At 37.5% G+C, this 16,584-nt stretch overlaps 1 pseudogene; it reads left to right on the forward strand.

The window, feature by feature from the left end:
- Nucleotides 1–8,835: 8,835 nt before the first annotated feature.
- Nucleotides 8,836–10,816, forward strand: LOC104429628 (annotated as a pseudogene).
- Nucleotides 10,817–16,584: the final 5,768 nt, after the last annotated feature.

Here is a 16,584-nt window from a genome sequence, read left to right on the forward strand (position 1 = left end):
TAATACTAACCATGGAAATCTAATTGCGGAGACAAATGAAGTCTGGAAAATTCAAATTTATAGCCTCCAGTTTTGATACCATGTTAAGAATAAAGCAGACAAGAGGAATAGGACATTTTAATATATTTTGATATATCATTAGGGGTGAGCATGTTCTAGGTTGGACCGATCCCCTCCTTAACCAAAGATCAAACCACACAGTGTTAGTTCTCAATTTATGGGATTGAGGACTGACCCTATTGAGTCTGGGATCGAGGACTAGACCGACCCAATGGGTTCGGTTCAATTCCAAGGTCAACTTGGGACCAACCCATAATTTTTTTGTTTCATTTTTTGTACTCCCTAGAAAGGCAATTGAGGACCAAGCTAACCCAATGGGTTCGGCGACAAACGAGGTCAGCGAAGAGAGGCGAGTGGCGCAAGTGGCGAGCGTTGAGTGGGGCCAAGCATCGAGTAATGAGTGGCACAAGCAACCAGAAGCAATCGAGGCGAGTGTTGAGTGGAAGACATAAGAGAACAAGTATTGGAGGATGATGCCGTGAAGAGCTGTTTACGCAATTTTGAAAGTCGTGAGTACTCCTCATAGAGACATTTTCCTCCTTTGGCTATTAAAGAACAATGTAAAATTACTTGGGCTTCTTACTAAGAAGCCATTTAATGCTGTTGACGCCGTTTAACTTAGTATTTTTCTCATTATAAAAAAATTATAAATAATATTTTAGATCTATATACAATCAGGGTTGATCCGAGTTGGATAGACTTTAACTTCTAGGACCGATGATTAACCTATACAGTATTGGTCTAGGGATCCTAGGACCAAGGACTAACCTAGTCCCCCTAAAAACCGGGCTAGGATCGGTAGAGTTGAATCGATCCAAGATTGATCCATGATTGACCTTAAACCGATGCTCATCCCTATATATCATAATGAACATTACATTAGAGTAAATATAGGCTTTATGAGACAACTATCTAAAGTAATGTATATCAATTCAGATATGTACAATTAAATGAGATATTCGTGCAATCTTGATTGATATAGATAATCAATAGCAATATCATAATTGTCTCAAACATAGGAATCTTATATCATATTGAACATTACATTAGAGTATATATAGGGTTTATGAGACAATTATCTAAAGTAATATATATCAATCAAGGTATCCACAATTAAAGGAGATATTTATGCAATCTTGATTGATATAAATAATCAACAGTAATATCATAATTGTCCCAAACATAGGATATTCTTATATAGAAAATCTTAAGAATCTCCAATATATTATCGTTAACATTAAAGTGAAAGAGAAAATTTATATTTCTCCGTATTGATATCTTTCTTTTTTTTTCTAACTCAATATTAGAGCCATTGTTCCCGTGGAAACCTAAGTACACCAAATGCGAAATTTCTATTTGTGTATCAATATCGTCATTTTTTCTGACTTGGTATTAGAGCATTTGTTCTTGTGAAAACCTAAGTGCATCGAGTGCACCCCACGCACCTCGGTACACATCCAAATAAATCTATCCCTATCATTGCTACTCAATAGCGTTCAGCTCATGTGCACAAGTTTCATCTAAGGAAGCACTTGATTGAGTAAGATAGTTGTGTTTTAATGCTAATTGAACTAACCACGTCGTTCAATTGAGCATTTTTCATGGAAGTGGCTTTCTTTTGATGCCAGTCACATAGATTGCATTCAGTAACAATTTTCCAAGCTAGCTATATAGGCCTCTTGATGCTACGACACCAATTGTACAGATCATATCACTTTGTTATTGTTTCACAAGCTAGCCGTATCAATCCCCTTTGATTCTCAACCTTTCGAGTGTCATTTCGAGAAGCCAATACCACCATTAGACTAGCTAGATTGGAAAATGCTGCCTCACACACTGCCCCACCACGGTTCAAGAAGCTCGATGCCTTGCAGTGTCGTTAGAGAAACAAGTTTTCGTTGCATTGTTTGACATTAATTTAAACTCCAATTGACTACTTCGATGTTATCTTGAGTTTAAGGAGGACATTGAGAATCTTAAAGTTTTTTATAGAATATTATCTTATGTTACATATTACTGCTGATTATCTATATCAATCAAGATTGCACTAATATCTCATTTGATTGTGCATATCTTGATTTATATACATTACTTTAAATAGTTGTTTCAAAGGCCTATATATAATCTAATGTAATTTTCATTATGATATATTAAAATATTCTAAAATATTATATTCCTCTCTTCCGTATTATTCTTAACTAGTTGAATGAAGTTCCACCATTGGCAATTATCCATTAAGGATTGTTTTGTTTCGCGGGAATTAATGATTTGAAAAATATTTTCCTAAAAGTAATTGCTTATATAACTTATGAAAATGAATAAATGAAAAATATTTTCATCATCCACAAATAATGTTTAGATATAAATTGTTATCCCTACTGAAAAATGTATTTATTTATTCATCATTTTAAGTTCTATAAGTGATCACGTTTATAAAAATGTTATTCAAATTATTTATTTTTCATGAAACAAATGGAACTTAAATGAACTACGAACCCCACATCACAAATGGACAGTACCTTAAGACCATGATCAATACCTAAGACTTGAGCTTGTCAAGAAATCAAACCAAACCATCCGCTTGGGATGCTCTCATCTCTACTCTGTAGCTTATTAAGGAAATATGTTGACTTAATCGATATTCACATAGATTAAGACAACCACAATCATCGACCGTGCGATTTCACGGATCAAATGGCGATGGTCACATCTCGTCCACGATGGACTTGAAGCAAGAAGTTTCAACTTACGCTTATTAGAGGATGATGAGCAAACAACATGGGCAGTCCTTCAATTTTATTTTTTTTTAATTTTATTGCGGTTCTTGAATTTTTTTTTTTTGGTTCAATCTAATTCCTTTATTTTCAAAAATATGCTTGATTAACACTCCTTCCGTTATGTAAACCGCTGGGTCACATCTATTTTTTTGACATGAATGGTCATGTCCGCGTTTACTGAGTGAAAATAATAATATAAATTGAGACATCGCTTTTTTTTTTTAGTCAAGCGATTTTGCTTTTTCTCTTTCTTTTTTGGGCCATAATAATGAAAGAGACGAGTTGAAAATCATATGGATGCTAGCACGACACACCTCTGTTAAAAGTTTAGAATATTTAATAACCGAATTGAAAGAAAATTTATAAATTACATTAAACATTGAAAGAACGATAAGAAACCGTTCATGTCCTTACCCGCAATCGGAGGCCTGCAATATTTCCGGGTAAACAAAGGCGAGAGAGAGGTGGGGAAAAAAGAGAGAGTCGAGAGTGGGGTCCATGAGAGGGGGCCCATCGGTGTCGCTAGACTCGCCAAAATTGGGAAGCGGGACCGTTAGTGAAGCGTGTCGTACGGTGAGGAGTCAAGCAGAGCGAAGAAGAGCGGGAAACCGAAAGCTACGCCATTGAAGCCCTCGCCTCGCGCGCTGCTCTTGATAGTAAATTTTGGCCAGCCGATCATTTATTTATCGTATAAAAAATTAGAAGTAATTTTATCTCTGAAAAAATATTAATTACATAAAGCATATAAATTTAGATGCATTTATTTTTAGTCCGCATATTTACATTTTATTTTTAGGACCGGTGGTGGAGGGGTGTGAGTTAATATTTTTGAACTCTAGCTTGCGACCGGATTAGGCTTGCGAAAGGAGTAAATTAGTTCAAGCTCGTTGTTTTTAAAATTAATTATCTCGTGAGAAATTGAGATTTTATGTGATATTACTGTGGTTTTTGGAATCAGGTTGCAATCTTATCTTTAGTTTTTAGGGTGATAAGATCATTTGAAATATTAAGGAGATAAGGAAAATAAGAGGATTTTGGGTGATTGGGAGGTTATAGATTATCTTCGTGTGCATTGAAAAAGCGAGATAAAATATTCTAAGAAGATCACCTATTTTTACCTATAAAAGCAATCGTGTACGGTGAGAGAAAGGGAGCTTTTGGAGGTTTCTTTTGTTTTTTTTTTTTTTAACAGGAGGTTTCTTTTGGTTGACTGAAAAGAAAAGAAAACAAAACAAAAAGTGAAGAAAAGTGAAAAGGGAAAGGAAAAAGCCAAAGTAGCAGAGGGGGAAGTGATTGGACATTTACTGTTCATCTTCTTCCCCACGTTCGCTGCCCCAATCGCCAGTTTCTTTCACCCGCGCTGCACTCGCATCGCCGGTCTCCACCAGCCATCGTCGTGCCGACCCACGACGACCCAAGCGCCGACCAGTAGCCCGCCGCGCCCACCGTCGGTCCCTGCCTGCGCCTCCACCTCGGCGTCCCCGTAGCCGAAGTCCACCGCACCTGCCGCTCGTCGCAACGCCAACAGTTGCGATGCCTGACGCCGTTGCCCTGAGCTTCGTAGTGCCTCGCCTGCAACCTGCACTGATCGAGCTCGTGACGCCTCGGCCTCCGCCTACGCATCTGCTCGGAGCCTGGTGCCGCTGCACCTCTGCAACCAGCCAGCCCCTGCTCGACAACCGCTGCTGTCCCGATCTCACCGCTCGGGCGTCTGACGCCGGCAGATCTAAGCCTGCCTCCGCCCGCGATCCGGCAACCTCCATGTCTCTGTGCCCGCACCAGCAGCACCGGACGCTCGACGCCTCTGTTCAGGAAACCTCCATCGCCCGCGACACTGCACCGGGCCCTCTTCTGTGTAGACGCTGAGCCGCCCCTGCCAAGCCGCTCCATTCGTTGCTGCCTCTCGCCAGAGCTCCAACCGACGGCAACCCCCTGCCCGGTGCTGACGAATTTGCTGCCCCCCATTTTCCTTAGGTTGCTCATTTTACTTTTATTTTTTAATTTTCTTATTTTATGTTATTTTACTTTATTTTTAGTTAGTTTTGCTATTATTGTTTAAGTTTGAATATTGTGAGATGACTTTTAGGTTATGGATAGTGTAGTGATTATCGACAGAAGTTATCCCTAAGATTATTGTAATTATTAATTTGACCCGTAAGATGTCGGGTCATTTTTTTAATTGTATTAATTCTTGGGGTTTGTTGATAGTATCTTAATTGTTGAATCAATATAATTATTAATTTGATCCGTAAGACTTTTGGATCAGATTTTTAATTATTTTGAACTTCTTGTCGTGACGTTAAGGGTTATAGTAATCGTTAATTTGACCCGTGAAATAATATTTTATTTTTTTCGATTATTTTAATTCTTTATTTGATTGGATGCTTTGATTAGTTTAAATACAATTAAAAAAATCCAAAAAATATTTGAATTAGGATTCGGTTTGTTTTGGAATATTTCTTGTTATCAATGCATATTTAGAATAGGGATTTTATTTCAATTTAGAAAAAAATATAAAATAAAAATGCATTCATTTAGGAAGTTAGTTTTTGTTTAATTTAAGTTGCATGTTTAATTACGTGGCAATTTTAAATTTCAATTTTATAAATAACAAAAATATAAAAACATTAGGCATATGTCATGTAGAATTATGGCATTCTTTGCACGTCATGGCATGTTAGGATTGCATATTATAGGTTTAGATAATTTCTCCCAAATAGATTGCACACTTTTGTTAGGAATGCTTATGTGCACATTATATAAAATTAGGTTTATGAAATGCATGTCATTTAGTGATTACTAGATTCATTTAATTAAAACTTCATCGTCATTAGACTAGGTCATTTAATAAATGTCGCGTGACATATAGCTCACATATTAAGTTGCGTGTCATTTTAATTGAAATAATTTTGTATGTTATTACGTTGCATTGCATGTTATTAGAATTAGGTCATTTAGATTGCACTTCTTCATGTCATATAGTTTAGGTCGTGCTGCCATGTCATATTAGATTATTAGCATGCATAGCATGATTTTCATTAAATAAAGTGAAAACAAAAATTGAAATTGCGTGTTGATTAGAAATCATATTTAGGGTTGTTAATGTGGATTTTAATTTAACACTGCAGATGCTTTCGTTGCTTTGAGGTAAGTTCTGCATTATTTAATTACTTTCTTGGGTGTTAAATTGGTGATTTGCGCACCCGCATGATCGCTTCACATGTTATGAAATTAGATTTAAAATCAATCCAAATTGTCTGCAAAAAAATAATTTTTTTTTTGAAAATAAAAGAATGGTAACGAAAGGGCATTAGATAAATCTAGTGTAACCAAGTCCCCGTACCTAGAGTCTCTGGTTAGTAGTTGGTTAGTAAGAGTAAAGTAAAACTCCCATTACTTTACTTGCGTTTCTAATCGACCCACTAAAAAATAGATTAGTGGCGATTCCTAAATAAAATCTATCTGCATGTTAAGAACTTGGGTCGCAACAATAGGCTTCTGCTTTCTTGTTCTTGGTCCCTCTCTCTCTCTCTTTCCCTGCTCCCTCCGCTTTTATCTTCTCTTTTTCCCATCATCTGAACAGATATTGCTTTGAAGTACGAGGATAAAAAAAAAAATGGTTATTGTAATCCTAGGATGTATAACTGTGTTTTTCGGGAGTCATTCGAGTCCTATTTAAAATACCCGCCGTTGCTGCTAATCAGAAGAGGTTTCAAATCCATCGCTTAGAACGATGCCAATCTCTCCACATTTCTTTCTTTGCAATTCAAATTTCTCCGGCTTTGTGTCGCTAAAGTGTGAATGGGACTTTTTCTCATGAGTCTTGTGAAATCCAATTATTCATCCTATTTAATCTACTGTCGAAGATGTCTTATACATAAGGTCTGCTCGACATTTTTCAATTGCCAAACGAAGATGCAGGTGAACCACATCAAGACTTTGTCTGTTTCGCAGAGAATTTATTACTCCGGAAATTTATTTTCAGAAAAAGACATTTATCAAGAAAATAATGGCATTTTTCTGGCGTTTGCTTGAATTGAGTTTGGAAATCCTTTTTCACTATTTTATACGGAAAGTGGCTCTTTCTTCCCAACGGGTCTGACACTTACGTTGATGGGGGCTTGAATATTTCATCGTTCTTTTTTTTTTTATGACCCAGAAAACCCGCGCACCGTACCAACACGGACAGCCTGACAAGCTTGGGGTAACGGGAGATAAACCCTGAGGCGACGCTAGCGAATGACCCATCACCTGACGTCGCACTTAAGATCCCGTGCAGCCAGTGGGATTCGAACTCCTCTCTTCTCGCAAAGGATCATGGAAGCATTTATCCAACTGAGCCACCGCAGGCGGTAGTTATTTCATCGTTCTTTAATCTCTCTCTTCTTCTTTTATTTTTGACTTCTGCGTTCCTTTTACGTTGTGCATAGTGAAGCCTAACCCGTCAAATCCTATCGCAACCCAACCGCGTTGACCATTGGATCGTTCTTTCTAGCGATGTCTGAGGCCTTTTAAGGATAAGTTTTTGGGTCGCGGTGAAGGTTTATTGCCCTTGGCCTCATATCGAGCGGTGGTGACTACTGATTCTTGACAGTGGTTTTCAGCGACAGTGGTTGGCCACCGTTGAATGAGCACGCATCGTATCAAATACCCACCAATCATACCGACGCTGTTTCGAAATTGGATCGGTCACGTACAAAGTGACAACAACATCACCAAGTTATAGTCAGCTAACTCGACCAACATGCATCATCACTCATCACATACAACATCACATTGCCGAGCAAAATAAAACTACATCAGAAAACAAATGTGGACAAGAAATAAGCAGTTTTCAAAATGTTCAAAATATTATGTATGTTCGGATTTTGACATCACAGTCAAATGAACTTCGAAGGTTTGATCAAGACCTAAGATTTGAGCTAGTCGAGAAATCAAATCAAACCAATCTGCTTGAAATGCTCTCATCTCTACTCTATAGCTTATTAGATAAATATCTTGACTCAATCAAGATTCATATGGATTGGGGCAACCACAATCATTAACCAAGCGAGTTTCACGGATAAAACAACAATCGTCATATCTCATCCATGATGGGCTCAAAGCAAGAAGTATCGACTTACTCTTATTAGAGGATTATGAGCAAATAAGGTAGGAGATCCTTCAATTTTACTTTGTTTAATTTTTAATGTGGTTGCTGAACTTTTTTTCTATTCAATGTAATTCCTTAATTTTCAAAATCTTCTCAATTAACACTATTTTCATTAAGCATACCACCATATCACATCTATTTTTTTAACGTGAATTTTTACGTCAGCATTTACTGAGTCAAAATAATGATATGAACTACGATGTTGTTTTTTCGAGCTAAATGACCATTTTTTTTTCGTTCTTTTTGGGTCTTAATAAAGAAAGAGACGATATGGAAGTCACATCTAGGCTAGCATGACACATCTAAGTCAACAGCATTAGAATATTTAAGAACCAAATTGAAAGAAAAGTTTCGAAATTATATTAAACATTGAAAGAATGTCCATGAACCATTTAAGCCGTTCTACGCAGTGGAAGGGCTGTAATTTTCCCCCACTAAACGAAGACAAGAGAGAGGTGGCTAAAAAAGTCAAGAGTGGTTCCGTGATGATGAGGACCCCATCGCCCTCGGTGTCGCTAGGACTCGCCAAAATTTGAAACTGGGGTCGTCAGGGAAGTGTGTTTTCCAGTCAAAGAGTCGAACAAGGCGAAGGAGAGCGGGAACACAGCAGGGAGAGTCTTCCACTGCTCCCAGTCGAAGGCTCTTTTTGCAGCATCAGAGAACCCCACCTCCCACGAAGCCCAAAACCAACGCCAACACGGAGTCGGGCGCTGTTCTTGATAGGCTTCAATTTTCTTGCTCTCACTCTTTCCCCGCTCCTTCTTCCGCTTTTATCTTCTCTTTTTCCCACTACCCGAGCCAGATATTGCTTGTGCTTTGGCTCTCTTTATATACTCCTCTTGGGTTTCCGAGGCTAGCTGCGAAATCTCTCGCTTCACTACACCACCATTTTTTAGCCTTTTGCCGTATCGAAAGGAACCGAAAGATGGGCGGGTGCGCGCATAGCCGCAACCACCGTTTGCTCATCCCTCTCTTGTTCTTGTTCTTGTTCCTCTTCTCCTTCTACCCTTTGGCCTTCTCTAAGCTGTCGTCACCTCAATTCGAGATCATGACCAATCTCTCCCGGCAAATCCCGAGTTCTGAGTCATCGTGGAACAGCACCGAAGACCCTTGTGCATGGAAAGGGGTCAAGTGCAGTTCGGGTGACTCTTCCGTGATCGAGCTCTCTCTCTCTCTGGGCTCTCTCTCGCTTCCCCCGATATTTTCCCTGTGATTTGCCAGATTGGTTCTTTGCAGGCTCTTGACCTGTCCGACAACAATTTGGGCTCACTCCCTGCTGAGTTCATCACTTCTTGTGGAAAAATTGGTGGGCTCAGGCGGTTGAACTTCAGCAGGAATGCGCTGGTAGGTCCTTTGTCTTCTTTTACTAGTTTTGTTGGGTTGGAGGTCTTGGACTTGTCTTATAATAAAATGAGTGGAAGCATTGGCTCAGAATTAGATGGGCTAGTCAAGTTGAGGAGTTTGAATCTTAGTATGAATAAGTTCAATGGGTCGGTTCCAGTTAACCTGTCCAAGGTTCTGGAGGAGCTCCAGCTTTCGGTGAATTGGTTCGAAGGTGAAATCCCTGAGGGAGTCGCAGATTATCAGAATTTGGCCCTGCTTGATCTTAGCGTGAACTGGCTTTCAGGCAAAATCCCGGATAGTCTAGCTAATATTGCAACACTTTTCCGTTTCTCTGCGAACCAAAATAACTTCAGCGGCCCAATTCCCAGCGGGTTAACAGGGTTTCTCAAAATTTTGGATCTTAGCTACAATAATCTGCATGGGTCTATTCCGCCCGACCTTCTGTCGCCGCCAAATTTGCAGCGTGTGGATTTGTCTTACAATCAGTTAGAGGGGCCGATACTTAACAGTCTATCGTCTAACATGTTCAGGTTGAGACTGGGTAGCAATTTACTTAATGGTACGATCCCTTCCGATTCGTTGGGAAGCCTCGAGAAATTGACTTACTTGGAACTTGAAAAAAATAGCTTGACAGGATCAGTCCCTCCTGAACTGGGCAAATGTCGGAGTTTGGCCCTGTTGAATTTGGCGCAGAATAAACTCACTGGTCCCTTGTCACCAGAGTTGGGAAATCTCAGCAGTATTCAAGTCATGAAGCTCCAGTTAAACAACATTAGTGGGGACATCCCAGGCCGACTTATGCAGTTAGCGAGTTTAGCACAGCTGAATATCAGCTGGAACCTGCTGACTGGTACCATTCCATCTTCTCTTCCGAACTTGCGGAACCTCACTAACTTGAATTTGCAGCACAACAATCTGAGTGGCTCAATACCCACTCGCATAGGGAGCTTACCACGTTTATTAGAACTCCAGCTGGGGAAAAATCAACTTAGTGGACCTATCCCGATCATGCCACAGAGTTTGCAGATTGTTTTGAACCTCAGTAGTAATCTTTTCGTTGGGCATATCCCAGATACTTTTTCTCAGCTAACCAACCTAGAGATCTTGGATCTCTCAAACAACCGGTTTTCAGGTTCCGTTCCAGCGTATTTTCCTGAGATGGCAGCCCTGACACAGTTGATACTTTCCAATAATTCTCTGTCGGGTAATCTTCCAATGTTTAGGGACATGGTCAAAGTGGAAACTGGTGGAAATCAAGGCCTCATCATTAATGGAACACCACCGAGCCCTCCTCCTGTCACACCGAAAAAAAAACTCTGTTGCTGTGCCAGTCTCTACTGCACTGGCCTCTACTGTTTTTGCCGCGTTTGTCATTGCAGTGATCCTTATGTCAATATCAAAACGCTTTTACCGTGTCAACGACGAGCACTTGCAATTAGACCAGAACCTTCCTCTTCCTCAAGTCATCGACGGCATGAAATAATTGTTGGAAGATGATTTTGTTATTAACAAAAATTTATGTCTAAATATTTTCGTAGATGATAAAAATAATTTTCATTTATTCATCTTATGAGCGATCATTTTAAAAATATATATATTTTTCAATTTATTTATTTTTTCTAAAACAAATGGAATCGAAATTATCACAAACACAAAGATGTTAATAGGGTGGGTTTGAATGGTCCTTGAGCATTGGCCTCTGAATCTTTGGCCCTGGGTTCTTGCCCATTTTCAATGGCCACCGCCATTTAGCAACCTAAAACCTTGCTAATCCATCTCGAGAAAAATAATTACTAAAACCTCTATATTTTTTTGGTCAATACTAAAACATCTATTTTAGCAGGTGTGGAAAAGGTTTATTTCAATCGTGTTACAAAAATTTTTTGTAACACGTATAATTTCATGGAAAATCATGCCTTACCGTGGAGAGAAAAATAGGAAATACCAACATAGATGATATCCTCAAATCAAGAAGGCATACAAAGAGGTTTTTGTCGATCGTTATCGATGTTGCGCGATGATAAAAGATGGTTATTGTAGCCCATTAAGATGTGAAATATTTTTATTGGATTCATTCATGTCCTATCAAAAAGTATCCGTTGTTGCTAATCACAAGAGGTTTCAAATTCATCGCTGCAGAACAATTCAAATTTCTCAAGAAGACTTCACTTTCTTTGCATATGTGACTTTCTTACAAGTCTTGCGAAAGTGAATGATTAATACCACTTAATCTAGCTACAGAAGATATATTATATTTAAGTTCTATTCCACACATCCTTACCAATTGACAAATGCAAAAGAATCGCACAAAGAATTTGGACTCCATTTATTTTGCAGAAAATTTGATGCTTCTGAAAATATCGAAGAAGTCATCTTTCACGATATTAGTAATAATTTCTTGGGCCAGTGCCATTTCCAATTGGCTCTAGACATCCTCTACTGCATTGATTTAACTACATTATCCCATACTAATCCCACTCTTAATTTAACTACATTATTGTGTTAACGAGTTAATATTTCTCCTTTTTTTTGTACTAAAAACTATTATTCAAAATATAACCTAAGCATAAATAGGAGCGAGAAGAACCGTCTATTAGTATTTGTACATATTTCATCTAATTATAACATTAATATGCATCATTACGTTGTTGTCCGTATATTTCAATTGCTCAACTTTCATTTTATTCGGTGAATGTGGTAGTCCAATAACCATTACTTAAAGTAAACATATATATTAAGGAATAATTTTGAATGTCATAATGTCAGAAGCTCCAACTTTAGAATCGTCTTTCAAGTTGAATTATTGCATTGTTGAGTCCTCTGTGCCTACTATATTTCGCCACCATGAATTTCAATAATCTTTGAATGTGAGCTTGATCCGAGATATTTTCCTTTCTATTACATGTTCAACTGTTATGATCATGAACCTTACATTTCTTCCCCTTTTCAACAATTTCAGATGCAGAAGAATAGCGTTGTGTAGAAGTTGTTTCCACTTTAGTTTTGAAGTGGAAGGACGACCTATATGAGATGTAGATAAGGGCTTGTATGAGAAAGGATCACTTGCTTGTAAAAATAGCTCAATTTGCTTTCGAACAATTTTCTTTTTGGAAAGTGACCATTCTCGATACCTTCTTTCCAACTCATGGAGTAGTTACGGAAATGAATCTTCTTCATTATTTTGCATGATATCACATTCCAAAAAGGATCTTATATCAAGCTTCCGTTGTTGATTAATTATATCTAGAGTAAACCATCATAAAACTTAAATCTTATTTTATGCACACATCATGGATTGCATAAAATGCCCAGTACAAACAGGTAGCTCAACTCTACTTTTAGCAATCTCATATTGCTTGGAGAGCTTACCTAAAGTAAATACTGACACCTAACTAATTAAGTTCCTAAAAAGAGGAATGTTAAGATGATGAGAACCTTTTACCTTTTCACTTGACAATTTGGTTTTGATTTCTTGAAACCGATTCTCAACTACAAGTCATATTTGAAAATTGTAGATATTCTTTCAAAGTCAAACGTGCCCCTTCATCTCTTGAAATGACACAGTTCCCAAAATGCATGTGCAAGTCTGTCCAGGCAGGCACAAAAAACTTTAAAAGAAAATCATGTAGTTTTAATGTAATTATGAACCAATGACTTTTCCTTACAACGAACTTGAAATTGTTGAATATTTGCACCATATTCCACTTCACTCTTAGAGTTCATAACTTTGGACTTATCAGACATAAAAGAATCCCAATCCATTCCTTCTTCAAATTGAGATTTACTGTTAACCACAAATATTTTTCCCAATGTGCCAAATGCACAACAAGTTCACACTTTTAGGAAAAAATGAATCGAATTGCATTCATCATTGCCAACTCTCTATTAGTGATGATAGCTTTAAGTTGACAATCAACACCCCATATGTTGCTAAGCATCCTCAAAGCCCAAACATAATCTTCTTCTTCTTCCCTTCTTAAAAAATGCAAAGCATGAGCAGAAAGAAGTATAAAGCTAGAAACTCAAATAATATCTAACAAAGGTATTTTGAATCTATTGGTCTTATAAGTACAATCCATTATAAAAACACCTAAGAAGCTCTTAATTAATGCCAAGAGATTGGATGAGAGAAAAATAAATATGTCGAGTGACACTCAACATCATGTTTAAAATTGTAATTGAATCCAACTACACCAAGTTCCTCCAATAAAACTTGGACCATAGTGCGACCATTTGAATATTCACAACAGAATTTCACTTTTATGTTGTAAACATTTTTAGCAATAGCTTGAACTACGAGATTACTTTGTCTCAAGGAAGAAAGAATTTGGCAGGGAAGTATACTGGCTTTAGACATCTCTTTCACAAGTGAACTTAAATTTCAGAAAAGCGACGACAAGTAGGATGTTTGAACATATCACTTAGAGGACATGTTTGTGTGATGCATTTAATATTTTGAGTGACTATGATCCGTTCTTCTTTGTGTAGCAATGACCTTTAAAAGGATAGTCAACTAAACAAGATCCAGTCTTTTTTCTCTAATGTGTAATAGAGATATCATATCAATTGCGATAATTACATCCCATATCACAACCAAGAATAATGTATTTGTCTCTCTTTGACCTTTTCATAAAGACTACAAAACCTTGAGCAGGAAGATGCCTCCACCCTTTACTCAAAAGATCCTTTGTTGTTAGAAAATTTCATGGTAAAGTTTCAAATGAACTCGTTGCCATGATTGATTATTGCTCTCCATTCGCAGTTTCATCATCATTAGATACATTTAAGTAATTGAGGTCCTCTTCAATATTGTCTTCCATAGTAATAGAGATATCATATCAATTGCGATAATTACATCCCATATCACAACCAAGAATAATGTATTTGTCTCTCTTTGACCTTTTCATAAAGACTACAAAACCTTGAGCAGGAAGATGCCTCCACCCTTTACTCAAAAGATCCTTTGTTGTTAGAAAATTTCATGGTAAAGTTTCAAATGAACCTGTTGCCATGATTGATTATTGCTCTCCATTCGCAGTTTCATCATCATTAGATACATTTAAGTAATTGAGGTCCTCTTCGATATTGTCTTCCATAGTGATAGCAATACAAAAAATACAATTCAATGAAAGATAAGTAAATTGTATATAATGCATACATCAATCACAATATTCAATCATTGAGTAAATTCTCGTAAATTTGTATTAAAAATCGAAATTGAAAAGTTCACGATCATGATGATAGTCCATGGAAATAAAATAAATACTTTACACATAAAACTAACATTTCTTACTTTGATATATGATTGGTGCTTGCTCAAATTGCAACAATGGAGAATATGTTCAGAAGAAAACAAACGTGAAGGAAGAGTTGACATGTAATGGGTGTGGGAAAAACGGTTAGGGTGCAAAAAGGGTGTTTAAAAGGGACACGGGTGATTTTGTTTTTTAGTAAAGAAAATAAAAAAAAAAAAGAAGAAAAACGTAGGAAATAATCTTAAATCAAGAGTTGAACTGGCAAGAAATAATGTAGTAAAATTAATACCATGATGGGTGTCAGGATGTGGAAATAGCGCGAATCATTTCTTATGTTCGCTTGGAAATGAGTCGGAAATTCTTTATATTTATTCGGTATGAAAATGGCCTTTTACTGATGGATTGACTCTCATGCTTACGCTTATGGTGGACTGGAAATCTAGTTTGGGCCCGAAAATTTGCTCACTCATTGTGGTCCAACTCACAATTTCTTATTTCCTTTTTTTTTTTCTTTTTGTCCTCTTTTCTTCCCCTCCTTCTTCCATTCCTTTTACGTTCGGCACAATGAAGCCTAGTGCCTCAAATCCAAACACAACCCAACCGCGACGGTGGATTGGATGGTTGTTTATGACATCGGTAACAAGTCACTAACTTTCAATCTAGACTTAAATTTAACTCTATTAATCTTTCGTCCAAATACCAAGTATCGCTATTTGACGTGGTATTTCTACATTGGAAATAAATTCACATCAAGGTATGACAACGTGAAAAATCATATTCAAAATGAAACTGTTCTTTGATAAAAATTTCATGAAAAGAATGATTATTAGCAAAGATTTTTTAATAAAGGACTAACGAGGATAAATTCGAGATTGAACTTAAAGTTCAAGTTGAAATTAAAGCCTAAAGTTGATGGTTTTTTTAGGGAATTAGGCCATTATTCATGTCATCAATGCATGTGGTATTATCAAGGCGAGCAATTTTCCCAAAATTTTGGATCCAATCTTGATTCTGCTTCCAACTATTTTTTATCTAAAAAAGGTCAAAATTTTAGTTTCAGTCTCAATTTTTCCTTCAATATTTTTTTTTTTTAAATCTCAACTATAGGTCCAGTCCCATATTTGCTCTGTACATTTAAAAAAAAAATCAATTTTAGCTCTAATCCCAAATTTACTTTGAATTTTTTTTAGTTTAAAAAAATCATCAACTCTCTATCCAATCTTGATTCTGCCTCTACTAAACCTCTGTCCAAAAATAACCATTAGTTATTTGATATGATATATTCATGTTGCTAACAAATCGACATTAGTAAGGTGACATGGCAAAATCGTTCTTTGACTAAAATAATTAAAAAAAAAATTAGGGACGACTAGGGACGATATTTGGACAAAGGCCTAACAAGGATAAATCTGAAACCAGACTTAAAAGTTCAGGATGGATTCGAAGCTCAACCCAAAGTTAAGGGATAGGTCATCAGCGCGCGGTATCATCAAGTGGTCAGAGCTTGGAAGGACGAACGCCTGCCTTTTCTTCCACGGTAAACAAAAGGAAGAGAAGAGAAAGGTGGGAAATAGGGGGGGGCAAAAAAAGTCAAGGAGTGGGGGCCCACGAGAAGGACCCCATCTGGCAGTATCACCGAAGACTCGCCAAAATTCACGAAAGCAGGTCGTCGGAGGCGAAGTGTGTCTTACGTTCCGGAGTCAAACCAAGGCGAAGAACAAGAACAAGAACACACGAGAGAGAGAGAGAGAGAGAGAGAGAGAGAGTCGTGCACTGTTCTGAGTCAAAGTCTCTCTTTTTCTGCAGCATCGGTCAACTCCACCTTCCTCCTCCCAAGCCCAGAACACACGCCATTAAATCACTTTCTCCCTCTCTGTCTCTCTCTTCCTTTTCTCTTGCTCCTCTTTTTTTCTTGATGGGCTTGTATTTTCTCGTTCTCGACCCCTCCCTCACTCTTTCCCCGCTCCTTCTTCCGCTTTTATCTTCTTTTTTCCCA

This window comes from Eucalyptus grandis, chromosome 6 (assembly GCF_016545825.1).
Source record: "Eucalyptus grandis isolate ANBG69807.140 chromosome 6, ASM1654582v1, whole genome shotgun sequence".
NCBI classification, from domain to species: Eukaryota; Viridiplantae; Streptophyta; class Magnoliopsida; order Myrtales; family Myrtaceae; genus Eucalyptus; species Eucalyptus grandis.